At 43.2% G+C, this 21,457-nt stretch overlaps 2 protein-coding genes across 33 annotated transcripts in view; one reads left to right on the top strand and one right to left on the bottom strand.

The window, feature by feature from the left end:
- ARHGAP26 (Rho GTPase activating protein 26) overlaps positions 1-21,457 on the bottom strand; it is an 840,200-nt gene that overhangs the window by 518,487 nt on the left and 300,256 nt on the right. The gene's annotated exons all lie outside the window — the stretch shown is intronic.
- Positions 8,224-21,457, top strand: part of FGF1 (fibroblast growth factor 1) — a 110,816-nt gene continuing 97,582 nt past the window's right edge. For 7 of the 25 annotated variants that reach the window (XM_078004069.1, XM_028849198.2, XM_078004072.1 and 4 more), the window contains exons 1-2: positions 11,317-11,426; positions 11,620-11,713. The gene's annotated coding sequence lies outside the window, so the exon portion shown is untranslated. Of the gene's footprint in view, positions 8,377-10,104; positions 11,103-11,316; positions 11,714-18,008; positions 18,142-21,457 lie in introns of those variants that run through there. The other 18 variants (XM_028849207.2, XM_028849204.2, XM_078004054.1 and 15 more) reach the window with 9 other exon arrangements.

Genomic DNA, 21,457 nt, shown 5'->3' with positions numbered 1-21,457 from the left:
ATGGCATCTTACTCCGATAGATTGAACATTGAAATTCTGTTGTTTAGTGTAGCCACCAGCATCCATAATCTTAGCTAGATCTTCTGGACAACTTGCTGCAGCTTCTACATGAGTGCTTGCTGCTTCACCTTGCACTTTATGTTGTGGAAATGGCTTATGTCCTTAAATTTCATGAACCAACCTCTGCTAGCTTCTAATTTTTCTTCTGTAGCTTCCTTACCTCTCTCAGCCTTCATAGAATTGAAGAGAGTTAGGGCCTTGCTCTGGATTAGGCTTTAACTTAAGGGAAGGTTGTTATTGCTTTGATCTTTTATCCAGACCACTCCAACTTTCTGCATATCAGCAATAAGGCTGTTTTACTCTCATATCATTTGCTCGTTCACTGGAGTAGCGCTTTTAATTTCCTTCAAGAACTTTTCCTTTCCATTCACAACTTGGCTACCTGTTTGGCACAAGAGGCCTCTATTTTGGCCTGTCTTGGCTTTTCCTCATGCATTCCTCACTGAGCTTAATCATTTCTAACTTTCGATTTAAAGTGTGGGATGTGCCACCCTTGCTTTCACTTGAACACTTAGAGGACATTGTAGGGTTATTGATTAGCCTAATTTCAATATTGCTGTGTCTCAGGGAATAAGGAGGCCTGAAAAGAATGTGAAAGATGGGGAATGGCTGATTGGTGGAGAAGTCAGAACACACAACATTTAGCAATTAACTTCGCCATCTTATATGAGGACAGTATATGGCACCCCAGAATGATTACAAGAGTAATGTCAAAGATCACTGATCACAGTTTACTGTAACAAATATAATAATAATGAAAAAGTTCGAGATATTGTGAGAATTACCAAAATATGATCCAGAAACAAAAAGTGAGTACATGATGTTGGAAAAATGGCACCTAAAGACTTCCTCAATGCGGGGCTACCACGAACCTCCAATTTGTAAAAAAAGATAATATCTGCAAAGTGTAGTAAAGCAAACTGCAATAAAATGAAGCATACCTGTCTATTTTCTACCATCTGGTAATGGCAGACTAAATTCAGACCTACTGTCCTGCTGAGGACAATTAGAAAAGTGGGAAAAAATAAAAATAAGATCTGCTTGAAAACATCAGAGTTAAAAAGATAATGAAGAATCACCAACGAAGATCTGGAGAAAGATGGGTATTCAAGGAGGCAAGCCCAATAAGTGGGCCTTTTTTCCCCTTGGGACATTTGCTGCTTCTGGGAATGACAACTAAGAACTGGAGAGATGGTCAGGCATGGCGGCTCACACCTGTAATCCCAGCACATTGGGAGACCAAGGCAGGCGGATCATTTGAGGTTAGGAGTTTGAGACCAGCCTGACCAGCCTGACCAACATGGTGAAACCCCATCTCTACTAAAATACAAAAAAAAAAAAAAAAAAATTAGCCAGGTGTGGTGGTCGGTGCCTATAATCTCAACTACTCGGTAGGCTGAGGCAGGAGAATCGCCCAGGATCCCAGGAGGCAGAGGTTGCAGTGAGGCGAGATCATGCCACTGCACTCCAGCCTGGGCGACAGAGTGCAGAGCGAGACTCCCTCTCGATTAAAAAAAAAAAGAAGAACTGAAGAGACTAAGCAGAACCTGGGCAGCTTTGCGTGGCCACATGAACACAAGTTGGAATCCAGTGCTCACCAAAGGAGAGGGCAGACATACAACCCCCCATGGCAGGCTAGGACCCTGAAAGTCTTCATCTTGAGACTGAATGAAAAAATTAGCCCAATGTGGTAGCATGGTGGCATGTGCTTGTAGCCCCACGTACTTGGGAAGATCCCTTGAGCCCAAGAGTTCAAGGCTGCAGTGACCTATGTTTGTGCCACTGGACCTATGTTGTCAAGCCTGGGCAGCAAAGTGAGACCCCATCTCCAAAAAAATTTTAAAAAGAGAAAAGACTGGATGACTTGGATAGAAGTAGATGAGATTTTGTAGGGCCTCAGCTGAGATCCAATTAGCTTAATTCTTCAAATTGGATAAAGGTGATCCCAGGTCTTTGCCTCCCCAGGTACCTTGCAAAAGCAAATATAAATACAGTCGACCTTTGAACAACATGGGTTTGAACTATATGGCTCATTCTTACATGGTTTTTTTGTTTGTTTGTTTGTTTGTTTTTGGAGACGGAGTCTCGCTCTGTCGCCCGGGCTGGAGTGCAGTGGCTGGATCTCAGCTCACTGCAAGCTCCGCCTCCCAGGTTTACGCCATTCTCCTGCCTCAGCCTCCCGAGTAGCTGGGACTACAGGCGCCCGCCACCTCGCCCTGCTAGTTTTTTGTATTTTTTAGTAGAGACAGGGTTTCACCGTGTTAGCCAGGATGGTCTCGATCTCCTGACCTCGTGATCCGCCCGTCTCGGCCTCCCAAAGTGCTGGGATTACAGGCTTGAGCCACTGCTCCTGGCCTGTTTGTTTGTTTTTTGACAGAATTTCACTCTTGTCACCCAGGCTGGAGTGCAATGGCATGATCTTGGCTTACTGCAACCTCCGCCTCCCAGGTCCAAGCAATTCTCCTGACTCAGCCTCCTGAGTAGCTGGGATTACAGGTGCCTGCCACCACACTGGCTAATTTTTGTAGTTTTAGTAGAGACAGGGTTTCACCATGTTGATCAGGCTGGTCCCGAACCCCTGACCTCAGGTGACCCACCCGCCTCAGCCTCCCAAAGTGCTGGGATTACAGGCATGAGCCACCGCACCCGGCCCATACATGGATTTTAAAAATAAATATAGTCAGCCCACTCTTCTCTAGCTATGAAAGTCCTAGATGGCATCTTATTCCAATAGAAGGCTGTTTTGTCTACACTGGAACTCTGTTGTTTAGTGTAACCACCGCCATCCATGATCTCAGCTCGATCTTCTGGATAACTTGCTGCAGCTTCTACATCAGCACTTGCTGCTTCATCTTATACTTTTATGTTATGGAAATGGTTTATTTCCTTGAACTTCATAAACCAACCCCTGCTGGTCTGCAATTTTTCTTCTACAGCTTCCTTTGGCTCTCTTAGCCTTCATAGAATTGAAGAGAGTTAGGGCCTTGCTCTGGATTAGGCTTTGGTGAATTCTGCATCTGCAACCAAACATAAATATAGAAGACAGTAGTTGCAGGATGCCAAATTCACTTATATATGGAGGGCCAACATTTTATATCCATGGATTCCACAGGGCTGACTGTGGGAATGAAAGCTACATGGATTTTGTTATCTGCAGTAGGTCCTGGAACAAATCCTGCTGTGGATACTGAGGGATGACTGTACTCTCAGGAGGAATATAACACAATAAGTTTTACATTACTTCAACCAACAACTTTTCATATATAATTTTAGCACACAAGAGAATAACCAGGCACATAAAGAAATAAGAAAACACGAGATCCAGTAGAAACAACTACAGTAGAAACAATCCCACAGAACTCCAGTTAATGGATTTATCAGATACATACTTTAAATTAATTATGTTTACTACATATTATCCTTACTACATAAGGAGATAAAAGACAATATCAACAAATTTGGCAGAGGACTGAAAACTTTAAAACAGGGTGAAAAAGATTTAAAAAATAACCAATGAGAAATTTAGAATTTAAAAATGTACTAACGAAAGCGAAGAGCTCAGTGGATGCTCTTTACTTGGTTTAACAAAAAAATTATACACAGCTGTAGGGAAAATTGATGAACTGGAAAGTAGATTAGAAGAAAACATCAGGATGAAACATGGAGAGACAAAAGGATAGCAATGCTACAGAGAGGAAGAGATATGGAGATAAAATGAGAATTAAAATTTCAGAAGGAGAAGAGAAAGAGAATGGTGCAGCACCAATATTTGAAGAGAAAATAGTTGAAAAATTCCCAAAATTGATTAAAGACAACAAGCCACAAATCTCAGAAACCCTGGGAGCTGCAAGCAGGAGAAATTTTTAAAAGCCCCACCTAGGTGTATCACAATAAGATAGATGAAGACAAAGGAAAAAACAGGTTACAAGCGGCTGTCATTACTTGAAAAAATGTAAGAGACTGTTAGCTTACCTCTTGATAGAAACAATGGAAACTAGAAATTAGTGGAATTTAAATGTCTTTGAAGTGCTGAAATAAAATAACTGTCAACTTTAGAATTCTATGTCCAGTGAAAATAGCCTTCATTAATAAAAGTGCAATTAAGACATTTTCGGGATTCTTTGCTAGCATCAAATACTAAAGGATGTTCTTTAAGCAGAAGGAAGATGATTAAGAATAATAGGTTATACAGATGCAGAAAGAAATGAGGTCCAGCATGAAGGTCTATTTGAGGAAATCTAAATGAATTATACCGTATGAAACAATATAACACACTGCTGAAGATTTAAAAAATTAAAATATATTAAAAGTGCATACAAATCAGGAGAAGAAGTAAATGAATTGAAACGTTCTGAGGTCCTTGTATTTAGAGGAAGAAATGAAAGTACCAATTAACACTATTAGCCTTTGCTAACTCAGAGACGCATACTGTGATCTATAGGATAACCTCTAAAAGACTACTAAAAAGATATGCAACTTCCAAAACAATGGAAGCAAAAACAATATTTTCCAAAAGCAGGCAAAAAGTGAGGATAAAGAGAACAGAGAGCACGTGGGACAACTGAAAACAATAACACGCTATATTTAAATTCAAATATATCAGTAATTACACTAAATGTAAATAAAATAGTTCAATTAAAATCAAAGATTGAATTGGATAAAAATCTGCATACTGTTTATAAGAAACATACCTAAGACATTTGTATTATAATGTTGAAATTAAAGAGTGGAAAAATATAAATATTAACAAAAATATATTAATGTTATCTATATTAATATTAGACAAAGTAGACTTTAAGGCAAAAAGCATTATCATAATGATAAAAAATTTAATTCATGAGAAAGTACAATGATTATAAAACTTGTACACATAATATAGCTTCAAAAATATAAAACTAAGATTGACAAAACTGAAAGATGTGAACAGATACATGAGTAAGAATATAGATTATTTAAACATGATTAGCAAACTCGACTTAGTGGACATGGACTACTACATCCAACAATTATAGAACTCATGTTCTCCAAATATGACTCTCTACTTTCCAAGCAAATAATAGGATTGAAATTCTGCACCTCATTTTATGTTGTATACCCATATGACTCGCTTTGGCCAATAAAATATGAATAGAAATAATTACTAGTGTATTAGTAAACATATCTTCTTTTTTTTTTTTTTCTCAAAAGCAGAAATCCTTCAGTCCAGTTCCTTGAGTGAGGATGATACAGAATGGAGCTTCCCAACCCACCTGCAAATGGACAGACATGCCCATCTGTGAGTGAGAAATGAGCCTTTGTTATTTTAAGCCACTGAGATGTGGGGATTATTTATGATCACAGTCGTGTCACCCTTTTTTGTATTAATACACATAGAAAAAAAGATGGGCTGTTTTCCAGGCACAGAGGTGAGCCTGTTTTGAAAGAATATGGCATAATACAGTCCTGGTGAGTTCACTGGCTTATGTCCCAGGGAGATGGGCATAGGAATTGTGGCTGAGGCAGAGAAAGCAGCTCCCAAGAAGAGCTTATGAAGATTGGCTAGAGGCAAGTTTTAAAGGGACATGGATTTCACAGTAAATATTGGATATTTACTGGATATATCCTACAAGTTGAAGGATCTCCAGAAGTTGGTGACTGACTTGACTACTGATAAGAACGGAGATGAACCAGGAAGAAGCTGATCAGTGTGAAAGGGTGGAATTAGGTAGAGAGCTACTACCAATGAACACATTACAGGTTTTGTTTTTGTTTCTCACTCTCTAGAGGTAGACATTATTAAGAATTTGGTGAGGGCCAGGCATGGTGGCTCACACCTGTAATCCTAGCACTTTAGGAGGCCAAGGCAGGTGGATCACAAGGTCAGGAGATCAAGACCATCCTGGCTAACACGGTGAAACCCCATCTCTACTAAAAATACAAAAAATTAGCCGGGCGTGGTGGCGGGTGCCTGTAATCCCAGCTACTCAGGAGGCTGAGGCAGGAGAATGGCGTGAACCTGGGAGGCGGAGCTTGCAGTGAGCCGAGATCACGCCACAGCACTCCAGCCTGGGCGACAGAGCGAGACTCCGTTTTTTGTTTGTTTGCTTGTGTGTGTGTTTTTTTTTTTTTTTTTAAAGAATTTGGTGAGAATTTCTCCAGCAACTGCATGCACATGCAAACACACACACACATACACACACACACACACACACCAATTTAAAAAAACACACATTGCATCAATCATATTCTACCTGCAATTCTGAAAAAAATTCCAGTTGATAATATATCCATGGTTGTTTTCCATGTTACTACAAAGAGATTTGCCTTTCTTGGCCAGGCGTGGTGGCTCATGCCTGGAATCCCAGCACTTTGGGAGGCCGAGGCAGGCAGATCACAAGGTCAGGAGATCAAGACCATCCTGGCTAACACGGTGAAACCCCGTCTCCACTAAAAATAAAAAAAAAAAAATTAGCCAGGCGTGGTGGCAGGCACCTGTAGTCCCAGCTACTCCGGAGGCTGAGGCAGGAGAATCAATTGAACCCGGGAGGTGGAGCTTGCAGTGAGCCAAGATCGTGCCACTGCACTCCAGCCTGGGTGACAGAGAGAGACTCCATCTCAAAAAAAAAAAAAAAGAGAGTTGACTTTGTTTTTTATTGGCAGCTTAGTATGCCATAGTACCACTGTATCACAGTTAGGCAACTGTTCTGTTGACACTTAGGTTGTTTCCACAATTGCAAACAATTCTTCAGTGACCAACCTTGCAAATACTATCCAAGCATTTCAACGTCTTCTTTCTGCAGGCAATAAGACCAGCTTTGCCACCATTCTAATGGTAAAAATTTTAAGCTGGGTAACAAAGAAACACAACCAGGCCAGCTATTTGAGGTAGTAATTTTTGGTTAATGGGTGACTGCTGGGCTTCAACTATGCCCAGAATGGTGTTTCAAACATAGTGGGCACTCAGTAAGTATTTGCTGAATGCGTGAATGAATCAACAACTGAATCCACATCCACTATAGACGCTTGTCAGGCCTGCCCCGCCCCCATTTATAATAGGATTTTTCAACCTCAGCACTATGGACTGTTGGGGCCAGATAATTCTTTGTTATGGGGAGCTGTCCTGAGCATTGTAGAAAGTTTACCAACATCCCTGACCTCTACTCACTAGATGCCACTAGAACAACCCCAGATGCAACAACTAACAATGTCTGCAGAAACTGCTAAATATCCCCGGGGGGGAAAAAACACTCCTGATTGAGAACCACTGATTTATAATACGGGTTGAAGTTGACTAAGGGCAAAGGCCCTTTATGAAAACAACTAACTCTAGGCTGGGCACGGTGGCTAATGCCTGTAATCCCAGCACTTTAGGAGGCTGAGGCCAGCGGATCATTTGAGGTCAGGAGTTCGAGGCCAGCCTGACCAACATAGAGAAACCCCGTCTCTATTAAAAATACAAAAAAATGAGCTGGGCATGGTGGCACCTGTAAACCCAGTCATCTATCCATCCATTTATCCACCAATTCCTCAAATGTCTATTGAGCACCTACTGTGTGCCAGGCCTGTAATCCCAGCTACCGGGGAGGCTGAGGCAGGAGAATTGCTTGAACCCAGGAGGCAGAGGTTGCAGTGAGCCGAGATCGCACCACTGCACTCCAGCCTGGGTGACAGAGTAAGACTCCATCTCAAACAAAACAAACAAACAAAACCCCAACTAACTCTAAAAAGGTTGATCCTACTTCTCCCTGATCCTCTCATGTTATGGTGACCTTTTTTCCCTGGGTCTTCACAGTTTTTTCATAGAGATTCTTGGATACCTTATTTTTGGTTTGGATTTCTTTCCTCCAGGGCTATCTTCCCTGATGCCTCCCCCATCAACTAGGTCAATCCTCATTATACATTGTTAATCTCCATTATTCATTCTCTAATTACCGAATATCCCTCCTTGGTGTGGAGGAAAAAAAATATTAAATTTGAATTCAACTGAACGTGGACACAAACAATGGTCACTAAGTCCCGGAACAGGTTGTGTGAGTCCCTTGCGGCGTTCATCCAGCACTGTTTCGGAGAAATCTCCATTTCCATCTACTCCTATACGTTAGTTATTGAAAAACAACACGCAATCACAAAAACAAGTTGACGTTTTTGTGTTGCTTGAGCCCAGTTGCGAAGGGCCCTCGTGACTGGGCCTCATGCCAAACAACTCGTTACACAAGAGCTAGGGTCCCAGACTGTGCGAAGCTTCACAGGCCTCTCCTCGTCTGTGCACAGACAAGTGGCTGACTCTGGAGCCCAGGCTATTGCCTCCTGGCCTGGTGATGAATCCTCCATAGTCTGGTGAGTATAAATATATATATATATATATATCCTTCTTCCCTTCCCACTGCAATTTACTTATTCTATCATTTGCTTATTATATCTGCATTGCTATTTACATGGGATCCAAAAGTACTGTGTGTGCCTTTTCTTTCCCCTCACACGTTTCCTGCACAGAACACTTAGTGCTTATCAGTGTTGAATTCTTACATTTGTTGGATTAATTATTAAAAGTGTATCCATAATCTGTTTCCCTCTCTCATCTTCCTAGAGGAGGACATCACTAAGAATTTGCCATGGAACATGCCATTTTTTGCTCACTATTTTTATTTCTAGTGCCTAAAACAAGGCCTCGCACACAGTAGGTGCTCAATGGGTATCTGAGGAATGGCTGGATGAATGGATGGATAGATGGCATCCTATTATCAGTCAGCAATAGCCAGCCCAACGGTACAGCAGACTTCACAAATTGTTCTTGTACCTTCTAAAACAATTTTGAAAAACAATGTTACAAATACCCACATTTAAACATTTATGTTAATTTTCATCATTAAGTTTATATGGTTTCAAGAGCTAAATTTCTAATATATTGTAAAGTTGGAATTCAAAAATTAACTGTGGGCCGGGTGCGGTGGCTCACGCCTGTAATCCCAGCACTTTGGGAGGCCAAGGTGGGTGGATGACCTGAGGTCAGGAGTTTGAGACCAGCCTGGCCAACATGATTTAGTAGAAACCCCATCTCTACTAAAAATACAAAAATTAGCTGGGCATGGTGGCAGGTGCCTGTAATCCCAGCTACCCGGGAGGCTGAGGCAGGAGAATCTCTTGAACCTGGGAGGCAGAGGCTGCAGTGAGCCAAGATTGCACTATTGCACTCCAGCCTGGGCAACAGAGCAAGACTCTGCCTAAAAAAAAAAAAAAAAAAAAAAAAAAAATTTAAACTGTGACATCATTCTTTAAGTGTACCTATTAATCTGTTATTTCTTTTTTTTTTTTTTTAGACTGAGTTTTGCTCTGTCGCCCAGGCTGGAGTGCAGTGGCATGATCTCAGCTCATTGCAAGCTCTGTCTCCTGGGTTCATGCCATTCTCCTGCCTCAGCCTCCCAAGTAGCTGGGACTACAGGCACCCGCCACCACGCCCAGCTAATTTTTTGTATTTTTTTTTAGTAGAGATGGGGTTTTATCGTGTTAGCCAGGATGGTCTCGATCTCATGACCTCGTGATCCGCCCGCCTCGGCCTCCCAAAGTGCTGGGATTACAGGTGTGAGCCACCACGCCCGGCCTTAATCTGTTATTATTTCTAATATTCTCTTTGATTTGCTTCCACAGTTCTGTCCCTCAATATTCAAGGGAGGAAAAGCAAAGTGGTTAAATTAAAAAATACCTAATTAATCATTAAAAGAGGCTGAATTAAAGTATTAAAGGAAGTTCCTAGTTTGGGGACTTTGAGATTTTTATACTTGGGGCAATGTCACCTTAGTAAGATTTGTGAAAAGTGACAGGTATGGTTTCCTTTCATACAGTTGGGGAAGGATTATGAACACACACACGTGCTCAGGCAAACCAGGTTTAGGAAAGAGTAGCTGCAGAAATGGAGAACCTGGAAACTGATTCTCTAAAAATAATCCTTGGTGTGGCCCGCCTCTTTGGAAAGCCTTGAAGACCTCCATCTGGGGTAATGCAACCTAGTGACCTGCAGAGGGCAGTGTTGGACAAGCTGTTGGCTCAATCTCTCTGTCTCTTTCTCAGGGTAGTGGAAAGTGCAGTCCAGCTTGGATACGGTGGGAACCCAGCCTGGGCCACCCAGCCCAGTCCTCTCTGGTGTGTGTGTTTGCGTGGTGAATTATTCACAGGAAAATGGCTCCAACGAGCATGGTGGCCAGAGACTCCGTCCTGTACCTAGAATCAGGGCCTGGGACTGTAAACAGATGAAAACCTCATTTTCTCACCCCTTCAATAACTGGATTTGGGACAGAAATCAAGGATTGAAGTTGTGGGTCTGAATCAAGCCCAAGGGTTTTGTTTTCCCTCCTGTGAAGTGAAAACAACAGTGAAATGTTAACAATTCACATCTTCAGGAGACAGTAGGGCACAGTGGCCAAGAGCTCAGACAGTGGGGAGTTCCCATCCCACTCTACCCTCTCCAAAGGTTAGGTGAGGAGCCTTTCCAAACCTCAGCTTCCCTGGATATCAAATAGGAGCGATCTTACCCACCTGGCAGGGGTGTTGTAAGGATTAAATGCGAGAATGCAGAAGTACTCTGCAAATTAAGGACATTCAGCAAGAAAGATCCTAGCAAATAACAGTGATAATGGTGAAGAGGATGATATTGAATTGGCATCTTGCCAGGCATGACATTTTCAAAACTTTCCATTCACGTCTGAAGAGGAAGGATCAGAGGCGAAAAACTGAGCTGTTTGAATGTCGCAAGTTTTACAAGCCTAGGAGCCAGAGGCAGAAACAGCCAGGGCAGAAGGCAGAATCAACACATTGAGAGCCTAGCTCTGTGGCGTTGCCCACACCTGCCTTCCAGGGTGGGGGCTCCCATCCTGGTGTTGATTAGAAGATCTTTGCATCTAAAATAGTGTGTATGATGATTGTACAACACGAACACCAGACTCAGAAACACCTGCATCAGACATAAAAGTAAGGACTTCCTTCATTACACTGATCCTCTGAGAAACCTCAAAGGGTAGCACAATTGAAGAAAAATGTTAAGTTGGACACATTGCTTGGATGTACTGAAAGTAAGGCTCGGAGCAAAACCCACTCCCTTCTGCCTCATATTGGGAAAGGTAACAGGGACTAGTGCACAGAGAGGAATGGAGAGAACTTGGATGAGATCATTGTCCTTTCACCTGGCAGCTGTCCAGCCCCCAAATAGCTTTTGTGTCCAGTCCAAAAATAAGATCACATGAGAGGGGGAGAAATAAATACACAGTGCTTGTCCTTGGCCTTTCTGTGGGCATACCAGTGTCAGCTGCACTTGTAGGGACCCAAGTGCCTCATGACCCACTCCGCTACCTTCCTCTCTAGGATCCCCAAGGCTGGGAGGCCAACCTACTAGCAGGGTGGGTATGGTGTGTGGTTTCACTCAGCTCTTCTCATGGGGTTCCTCTGAGCTCCATTCATACCAGAAAGGGAGCGGGAGAGAGAGGACAAGTGGATCCAACAGCCTTCACTCCAGGGGAATCAGGGCATCGCCTCCTTTTCTGGGAGGACACTCCCTTCTGATGGTGAATGGGAACTCCCTTCCTCCTGCAGCAGCCTGCCTGCAGCCGTCCTGGTAGAACAGTGTGGACATTGCAGAAGCTGTCACTGCCCCAGAAAGAAAGCACCCCAGAGCCAAGGCAAAGAGGTGAGTGCATCTGTTTCTGCAAAGGGCTCAGATTGCTACAGACTTTCTGCTTGACTTCATGCTTGTGCTCAGCATGAACGTTCTCCCTCACCCACCCCTTCCTTTTCTCCTCCCTGATCTGGGTCTGTGGCAAGCTTGAGTCTATGTGATGAATGCTAGAGTGAAATATTCCTGTACTGCCTTCTCTCATTCAAAGTCAATTTACTCCCAGCAAGAACGGGGTAGGTCTAGTTCTCAGTGGGGAAGCAGGAAGTGGTTCCTACTAAGTGAATTATCTTTGCTGAGATCCAAGAAGACGTTTACCAGGAAATCATTAGACAAATCCCATTACAGTAGACTTAATGCTTCATTTTAAAAAGCACTGCATGAAATAGAAAATAAAAGGATGCCAGCTGATTCTTTGTTGTTGGCAAAAAGGAAAAAAACAAAAATGGGACATGCAGAGCCTCTTTTTCCCCAACACCTCCCTTTCCCATCTCTTCCTGATTTCTTAGAGCCCTGTAAAATATACTTAACAGATCCAGGAACTCCTTTCTCTGGTTGAAAACAAGAGGAATAAAATCAGGGGTTTGGGGGAAATTGCTCTGTACGCAGACTTCAGAGACAAAGAGGAGAAACAGATTTTGCAGCCTCGGTCTCCCCTCTAATGCCTCCGCATATCACATGTACCTATATCCATTTAGGGATATGGATAGATGCCACTATCACTTCCACACACAAACTGTTATCCTGGAGGCAATCTGCCCCTGGGCTATGGACTACAAATACCCATGCTAAGAAGCAACCAACAAAATTCTGGTAGGAACAAAGTAATTGCTTGAATAAGTCAGAATTCATTTAGTAACCATGGACTGAAACCCAGTTTGAAGAGACTTAGGCAAAAAGAGGATTTTTTTTTTTTTAACTCATGTGCCTGAAAAAGCAAGGTTTTGGTATAGTAAGATCCAGGGGCCTAGATGATGGCATCGTGAATCTGTCTTTCCATTTCTTGGCTTTGCCTCCCCTGTGTCCTTATGTTTCCAGGAAGACCTGCCCATTGCAATGGCCAGAGGGCTGCAGCAGCTCCCAGCTGACATCCTACTAGCACAGCGCCATACAAGAACAGGTGCTTCCCTTTCTAGTTCTAGCTAGAATCTCAGGCTCAATCTCATAGAACCAATGTGGGTATTGTGCCCATCCTTGCCGTGGGTGTGGAGTCATTCGCATCCCCAAAACTTCATGGACTGAAAGCAATGAAGGGGTGTTTCCCCAGAAATGATCAGAGTTCTCGTCGCAGGACAAAGGGGGCTAGATGCAGGGTGGCTGAAGTCAATGGTTGCCACTCTATGTCGCTTTTTTTGCAATGGTCTAGATAGACTCAAAGCTTATCTGATAGCAGCTCCTCCCTCTTACATGCCATAAAAATGTATTAGTGACAAAAGTTCTCATAGGAAGGATAATTATTAGTGGAACAAGTGACTAAAAGACTCCATGGCATGTTACTCCTAGAGATCCCTGAGAGTACGAAAGATACAAGAAGGGTGGTCTGTGGCTTAGCCCCCAGACCATGCACCAGGTCCAGACCCACCTGGGCTCCCAAATTGCCCATGCTCACATGGGTCTCCCTTCCCTCTCACCCACCCTTGCCCCCAGTTCTGTCTCCCTCTCCTCTTCTGCTGTGAACTCATCTTGCCTTGTGAGGGCCCGCCTTGGTGCTGCCTCCCCTCTGAGGCCTTATCTGGCCCTTCCAGACTGTCCTGCTGTCCCCATTCTCTGAATTAGAACGGCATTGACTGTCAGGATTGCAGTTTACTGTTTACATGTTCCTTAAGAACTTCACGTATCTTAGTTTCTCTCACAGCTTGAATTCTCCATTCTTGGAGGAAAATTAAGTTTCATTCCCGAGCCCGCTAGTATGTGGTAGCTAATACATACTAGGTGCTTAAGTGCATCCAATTAATTGGCCAACAGAAAATGAGTCTTCCTAAATAGATTAGGGAGAATGGATGGATTACTTGGGGTCCTTAATTCTCTTTTTCTTTCTTTTTTTTTTTTTTGAGACAGAGTCTTGCTCAGTCACCCAGCTTGGAGTACAATGGTGAGATCTTGGCTCAATGCAACCTCTGCCTCCCAGGTTCAAATGATTCTCCTGCCTCAGCCTCCTAAGTAGCTGGGATTACAGGCACCCACCACCACACCTAGCTAATTTTTGTATTTTTAGTAGAGACAGGATTTTGCCATATTGGCCAGGCTGGTCTCGAACTCCTGACCTCAGGTGATCCACCCCCACCTCGGCTTCCCAAAGTGCTGGGATTACAGGCATAAGCCACCATGCCTAGCCTTGAGGTCCTTAATTCTGACTTTAGAAGTAATATAATAACCATAGGAAACACAGATGGTATGCTGGAGTTCCTACAGGCATCATCTCAGGTAATCCTCACAATGACCCTACGAGGCAAGTACTGCTATTATCCCATTTAACAGATGGGTAAACCGAGCCTCAAAGAAATGAGTTACTTGTCCTAAATTACACATGTAAGTGGTGATGTGGGGATTATAACGCAGGATGCCACCTTCTCATTTTCTATTCCGCTAATCATTTACAAATCTATCAGTAGAATTTCCTGCTGCCTGAGTTTAAAGAGCAAAGGGTACAGGTGATTGGTCAGAGAGCAGGAAGAAGTACATATATTTTAGACCCCTCTTCTGCCACCTGGGTGCCCAGTACCTCTACTGGGAAGTTCTTATTAGATTCTACCCAGGGGTGAGGGGTCACTCCCTGCCCCAGAGCCTACAGGAATGTCAGGGATTTCACAAAAAGAGGTGCCTCTGGGACTCTGCAGAGAGTAGGGTGTTTTTTAATTAAATGGGGGTAGGGTGGTCTTTGTGGGAAACGTTGGCTAGAGGGTAGGCTTTAGAATTTAAGCTTGCCCCTTGGGCTGCCAGTCAGTGCAGTATGGCCCTGCCCTTTCTCCTACCCCCCACCAGGGTGACCAAGCTGGGGCCCTCCCTCAGAGGGTGGCTGGCAGGATTTGGAAGGCAACCGCATTCTGATCTCAAAGAAAACCAAAATCTTGAGAATATAGTGGCTTGTACCATCTATGCCCCCATATCAAGCCACTGGACTCTTGGCTGATGCAGTCATCTTTGTGCTGGCAAAACTTTTGGTTGAGGTGTATCTTGTTTCTTTGATGCACACCGGCCTATTCATATAGCTTCGTATCTTGGAAAGAGCAGATCCTATTGATTTACGTCATTTCCTTTATCTTTACCATATCCTGGGGCAGTGTGAAAGAGCTGGTGTTCGCACCTTCCTTCCACTGATGGCACAACTGAGGCATAGTGAGAGTGAGTTGTGACCCTTACACAGAAGGTTCCAGGCCAGGATTGTAAGAGCTCTGAGGTCTTTAGAACCCATATCTGCTTGGTTCTCCATGAGGTTATGATGGTGGGCAGGGTGGGAGGAATACATATATACAGACAGAAAGGCAGATAGACCGACAGACAGACAGACAGACAGACAGAGATAGATAGATAGATAGATAGATAGATAGATAGATAGACAGACAGACAGACAGACAGACAGATAGATAGATATAAATTCTTTGGGTAAATCTTTAAGAGAAAAAAAAAAAAAAACACTGCTAGACCCAAGAGAAATGAACACATGTTCACACAAAAACTCGCCCGTGAATAACAACATTATAATAATAGCCAAACAGAAGAAACACCCCAAATGTTCATCAGCTGATGAATGGAGAAATAAAATGTGGTGTGTCCATGCAATGAAATATTACTCAGCAATAAAAAGGAAAGAAATTGGGCTGGGCATGGTGGCTCATGCCTGTAATCCCAGCACTTTGGGAGGCCGAGGTGGGCAGATCACAAGGTCAGGAGATCGAGACCATCCTGGCTAACACGGTAAAACCCCGTCTCTGCTAAAAATACAAAAAATTAGCCGGGCGTGGTGGCAGGCGCCTGTAGTCCCAGCTACTCGGGAAGCTGAGGCAGGAGAATGGCGTGAACCCGGGAGGCGGAGCTTGCAGTGAGCCGAGATCATGCCACTGCACTCCAGCCTGGGTGACAGAGCAAGATTCCATCTCAAGAAACAAAAAAAAAAAAGGAAAGAAATTTTGATATGTGCTCCAATACAGAAGAACCTTGAGGACATCACACTAAAGGAAAAAGGCTCATGTTTTATGATTCCATTGATATGAAACGGCCAGAATGGGAAAATCTATAGAGACAGAAAGTAGAGGAATGGTTGCTTAGGCCTGGCAGGAGGGAGGAATGGGGAATGAACTGCTAATGGGTATGGGGTTTCTTTGGGGGGGTGACAAAAATATTCTAAAATTATAGTTGTGATGGCTGCACAACTTTGTGAATATACCAAAACCACTTAATTGTACACTTTAAATGGGTGAACTTCAGAGTATGTGAAGTATATCTCAATAAAGTCATTTAAAACCCCAAACCAGCCTGGCCAATGTAGTGAAACCCTGTCTCTACTAAAAATACAAAAATTAGCCGGGAGTGGTGGCACACACCTGTAATCCCAGCTACTTGGGAGGCTGAGGCAGGAGAATCACTTGAACCTGGGAGGTGGAGGTTGCAGTGAGCCAAGATCACGCCACGGCACTCCAGCCTGGGTGACAGAGCAAGACTCTGTCTCACAAAATAAAAAATATAAATAAATAATTTAAAAAACCCAAACCACTACTATTGAAATAATTAACCCAGTGACAGGGCTTTGCCAAAGGATATGATCTCACCCTGTAAGCTCTGATAAGCTTGTCTTGTTCCATAGAGCCTGGCCATAGGTCACTCACACAATTCCACTGGGAAGAAGATAGATGGAAAAGATAGGATCAATTAATTTCTCCTCAGAGTCTAAACCAGGAGAGTTTTTTTCCTCTTTCCTGGACAGACATTTTAGATCTTTTGGAATCAATCTCACTACCTTATTTTCACTTCTGGGTTTTAAATCATGCTTCAAAAAGTGTTTCCCATTCTAAGATTATAAATCTTATTAACTAATGTTTTCCTCTAAGGCTTGTCTCTTTACACTTAAACCTCTGATTCATCAGGAATTTAAATAAGAAACTGGGGATCCAGATTGGGTTTGTTAGTTTGTTTGTTTTTGCCAAATAGCCAGATAATTATTATACCAGAAGTTCTTAACTTGGGGTTAAAATGTGCTTGGGGCGTCTTGTAACTTCCTGAAATTAAATGTAAAACTGTGTGTGTGTGTGTGTGTGTGTGTGTGTGTGTGTGTGTGTGTGTGTCCTAGGGAATACGGCTATAGATCTGGTCAAGATTTTCAAGAGGTTTTGTGACTCAGGAAAACCAGTGGGCTCTCTATATTTCATAACCTGCTTGGGGTTATGTTGCATACACTGCAATATACCAAGACCCAATCTAAACCAACAGGATAGCTGTTAAATCATTACAGGGGAGGCCTGAGAGCTCACTCTGTTCTCTGTCACATGTCAAGTGAGAGTTGCACCATCTTTTGGTTTGATGTTCTGCTGAGGCAGAGAATGAAAAGTCTCTCACTGGTTCCTCTTGGGTCTATAAAGCTTTAGTTTATTGTTGCCGCTGTTGTTCTTTTTGAGACAGGTTCTCTCTCTGTCATCCAGGCTGGAGTGCAGTAGTGTGACCTTAGCTCACTGCAACCTCCGCCTCCTGGGCTCAAGCGATCCTCCCACCTCAGCCTTCCATGTAGCTGTGACCACAGGCACACGTCACCACACCCAGCTAATTTTTGTGGGTTTTTTTGTAAAGATGGGGTTTCACCATGTTGCCCAGGCTGGTCTTGAACTCCTGGACTCAAGCAATCTGCCTGCTTCGGCCTCCCAAAGTGCTGGGATTACAGCGTGAGCCACTGCACCTGGCCTAAGGTTTAGGTTTTTAATCATCAACTGACAAACCAATGGAGATGGTGCACCATTTTACCTGGCAAAACTTGGGGCCTTCCTGTCACGACGACTTTGAGGAGGCAAAAGGTTCACAGCCTGTAGTCCCATAAATATAAATAAATGATGAACCGAAAACAAAACTGCCATGACAAAAATGGTGGCAGAGCCTATGTGCAGGCTCGTGCATTCACGTAATAAATATATATGCAACACCCACTGTATGCCAGGTATCGTCTAGACTGGTAGCTCTCAAAATGCAGTTCCTGGACCAGCAGCAGCAGCAGCAGCTAGAAACTTGTTAGAAATATAAACTCTATTTCGGTAGGCCCACCCCAGATCTACTGAATTAGAAACTCTGAGGTTGGGGCCCAGCATCTGTATTTTAACAAATCCGCCAGGTGATTCCAGTGCACACTCGAGCTTGAGGACCACTGGTCTCGGTACTGAGTATATAACAGTGAGAAGACAAAGCCCCTGCTCTCCTTATGGAATTTGTATTCCAGTGTATGTGCAAGGGGAGACAGAGGACAAGTAAGTAAATATTTTATTTATTTTTACTTTATTTTATTTTTTATTTTATTTATTTGAGACAGAGTCTCACTCTATCGCACAGGTTGGAGTGCAGTGGCACTATCCGGGCTCACTGCAACCTCCGCCTCCCGGGTTCAAGCAATTCTCCTGCCTCGGCCTCCTGAGTAGCTAGGGTTACAGATGCCAGCCACCATGCCCGGTTAATTTTTGTAATTTTTAGTAGAGACAGGCTTTCACCGTGTTGGCTAGGCTGGTCTCGAACTCCTGACGTCAGGTGATCCACCCGCGTCGGCCTCCCAAAGTGCTGGGATTACAGGCATGAGCCACCGCGCCTGGCCTAAGTAAACATTTTATGAATACAATAATTTTGAGAAAGTAGTAAGAATTATGAGGAAAAAGAAAGTGGGAGATGTGAAAGACAGTGATAAGGGGCTGATTTAGAACAGGTGGTCAGGGTACAGGTGGCCTGAGCTGAGACAAGAATAACAGGAAAGAGTAAGCCAGGCAAATAACCTAGAGACAGAAAATAAATGCATAATTCTGGGCAGAGGGAATGGGAAGTACGAAGACCCTGAGCTAGGACCAAGCCTGGCCCATAGGAGGAGCAGGTGACTGGAGCACAGTGAGCAATGAGTATGTTGGGGGTGAACTTGCAGAGGCAGGTGGTGGTAGTGAGCTTAGCTTTTGTTCCTAGTGCAAGGGAAAAGCCCTGGACAGTTCTGAACAAATAGGGACATGATCTGATTTACCTTTTAGCAGGATCCTTCTGAAATGAACTGTAGAGGGTTAGGGTAGAGCAGGGAGGCCAATTAGGAAGATACCTCAATAAATCAGGCAAGAAATTTGGTGCTTGGATGAACTAGACCAATGTGCAAATATCTATTATTAAGTGAAAAACAAACAAACAATTACACAGGACATTGTGCATAGTAATGTGTGTTTTTAGCATACACATATTCAGGGTACAAAGACAGTTTTTTTTTCCTGAAAGGATCCATACATTCAAAGTGAATAGTGGTTATCTTTGGAGAAAAGAGGGCTAGTGAGGGTCATTTTATACCTTTGGGTGCAGTGTTATCATGTGCACAGAGTGTTCGTTTTTTGTAAAGGTAAAATATTTTAAAATTAAAAAGCCAGGATCGAGGAAAACACAGTAGAATAGGCAACAGGCAATCAATATCAGAGGAGAGGAAACCCAGCTCGCATGGGTAGGACGCTTCCCAAGCATCCTCCCCTGAGGTTGCTGAAGAGTCAGGCTAACCAGCGGGGCGCAAGCGCCTGTGATTGGATTTCAGTGGGATCAGAGTGAGGTACCTTCCTTCTTGAGGGCCATTGGACCCAGCTTCGGTCCTGCAGCTCTGGTGATGTTTGTGGCTGGCCAGTCTCCTTGAGCAACGAATACAATTTCCCATGAATGTCTGCTGCATTTCCCACTGCCCTCTGTCATCGTGGTGCTTGCTTCACCGTGAGACCAGGGCGCCCTTCATTTAACTGCCTGATTGGGCATAAACAGAGGAAATGTGTTGCTGGAGGGAGAGAGTGGCATGCAGCATCCAATTTCCCCCGTCAGCTGAATAAGATTTGTTGTGCCTGAACAAGGTCAAATGAGATTAGAAAGAAAATGCAATGTGTCTGGTGTGTGTTTCATATAACTGTATCGTTTGTGTAAACAGGATGAATGAAGGGGAAATTTTAAAGCAAATATTGAATGTCATTCTCAAGAATCAAGGACAAGACGCCAGGGCTTATGTTCTGCCTGGAGAGAGAGAAAACAAAAATGTATATATTGGGGGCATTTTGAACCCTGTTGATTCAATAATGCTCTGCTTCTTTCATGCTGGTACAGTTAAAATGTGATAGTTATATGTCTGATTGTCAGAGGCACTGAGCACAAAATAAGCAAAACCACGGAACCACCACATTCTACCTTTATCGCCCTTCTAAAGGAGAGGTGTAGAGTCACTTTCTGTAATAGCAGCTGCCTAAGTGCTCTGTATTGAGTCCATCTGTTAGGATGTGGAAGGAAAAATCTCACCTCTGGCAACAGCCACAACATTTTAGATGTGGATGACTCCGGGGCAAGCCCACATCTCTGTGGATAAACCTTCTAGGATTTTTTTGGTTCTCCAAACCTGTCATTTCCTTCCTTTCTCAGAGGACCCCTCTGCAGTACTAGCAGCCTCTCTTACAAAGTTTTATCAGGACAGAAATGGCTTTTAAAGTGGTGGAAGAGCTCTGGAGGAAGACATGATTTCTGTTACATGTTCTGCATACAATCTAGCATATTGTGGATGCTTAATAAGCAGCTTCGACGGCTATTATTTCCACCGACTATTTCCAGGCACAGAGCTGGAGGGCTATTCTGAGACCAGACTTTTCGACTAGGTCATGGCAAAGTCCCTTCCTACTCTAAATAACAGTGGGGCTGAAAAGCATTCACGTGGGCATGTCTCTGGACTGGGAAACATCTCAATGGATGTTATTAAAAAGGTAAATCTAGATACTAACAGAAGTTGAAATAAATGTAGAAATTGAAGGATATTAAAATGAAATTTCAAAAAATTTCAACATTGGGGGGAATTATATTACAGTAAATACCTTAGCGAACTGAGGATTATTTCCCAGTATTTGGACAGTAATATTGCCAGACACCCACTATGCAGTAGATAAATTAGCATATGTCAGTAGCTAGGGATTATATTTGCCTAAAAGCTGTGTGTGTGTGTGTGTGTGTGTGTGAGTGTGTGTGTTTAAACAGGGTTTCATAACTGGACACAATGGAGAAATCAAACAAACTAAAATAATGACTTGCATTTGTATTTCCCGCGTTCAAGGTGCTCAAACACACTTGGACACATTTGATTGTCATGATAATCCTGTGAGTTTGCAGGGAAGATATGAGTAGGAAAGTCTTATTAATTTCCACTAGAAGGGAAGGAATCTGGAGCGCTTGGGCTGAATTGCCCAACAGTGGCCAACCACACAGTGCGGGCAGGTTAACCCGGGGTTAACCTAAAGCAGGCAGACCTGGTTTTAGTCACAACGAGGACTTTAACTAAGGGTACCACCTGAGTGAGTCTCTGAGTCTGCATCTCTGTCCTTAGGGTTTTTTGGGTGTTTTCTAACTTTCAAGTCTATCATTTCACGTAGTTAAAAAGGGTTAACATGCATACTACATCTAGCATAATGATTCTTTAATACTTGGAAATCCATTGTCCGAAATTTTTTTTTAATGATTCAGAAGGTCCTCTGGAAGCTTGCAGATACTCAGGAAGATTATTATGTTTTAAAGCAAATTATCAGTATCCTTTGCATG

This window comes from Macaca mulatta, chromosome 6 (assembly GCF_049350105.2).
Source record: "Macaca mulatta isolate MMU2019108-1 chromosome 6, T2T-MMU8v2.0, whole genome shotgun sequence".
NCBI lineage: Eukaryota > Metazoa > Chordata > Mammalia > Primates > Cercopithecidae > Macaca > Macaca mulatta.
Note: the sequence above shows the minus strand (reverse complement) of the source record. Positions and strands in the feature narration are given on the sequence as shown.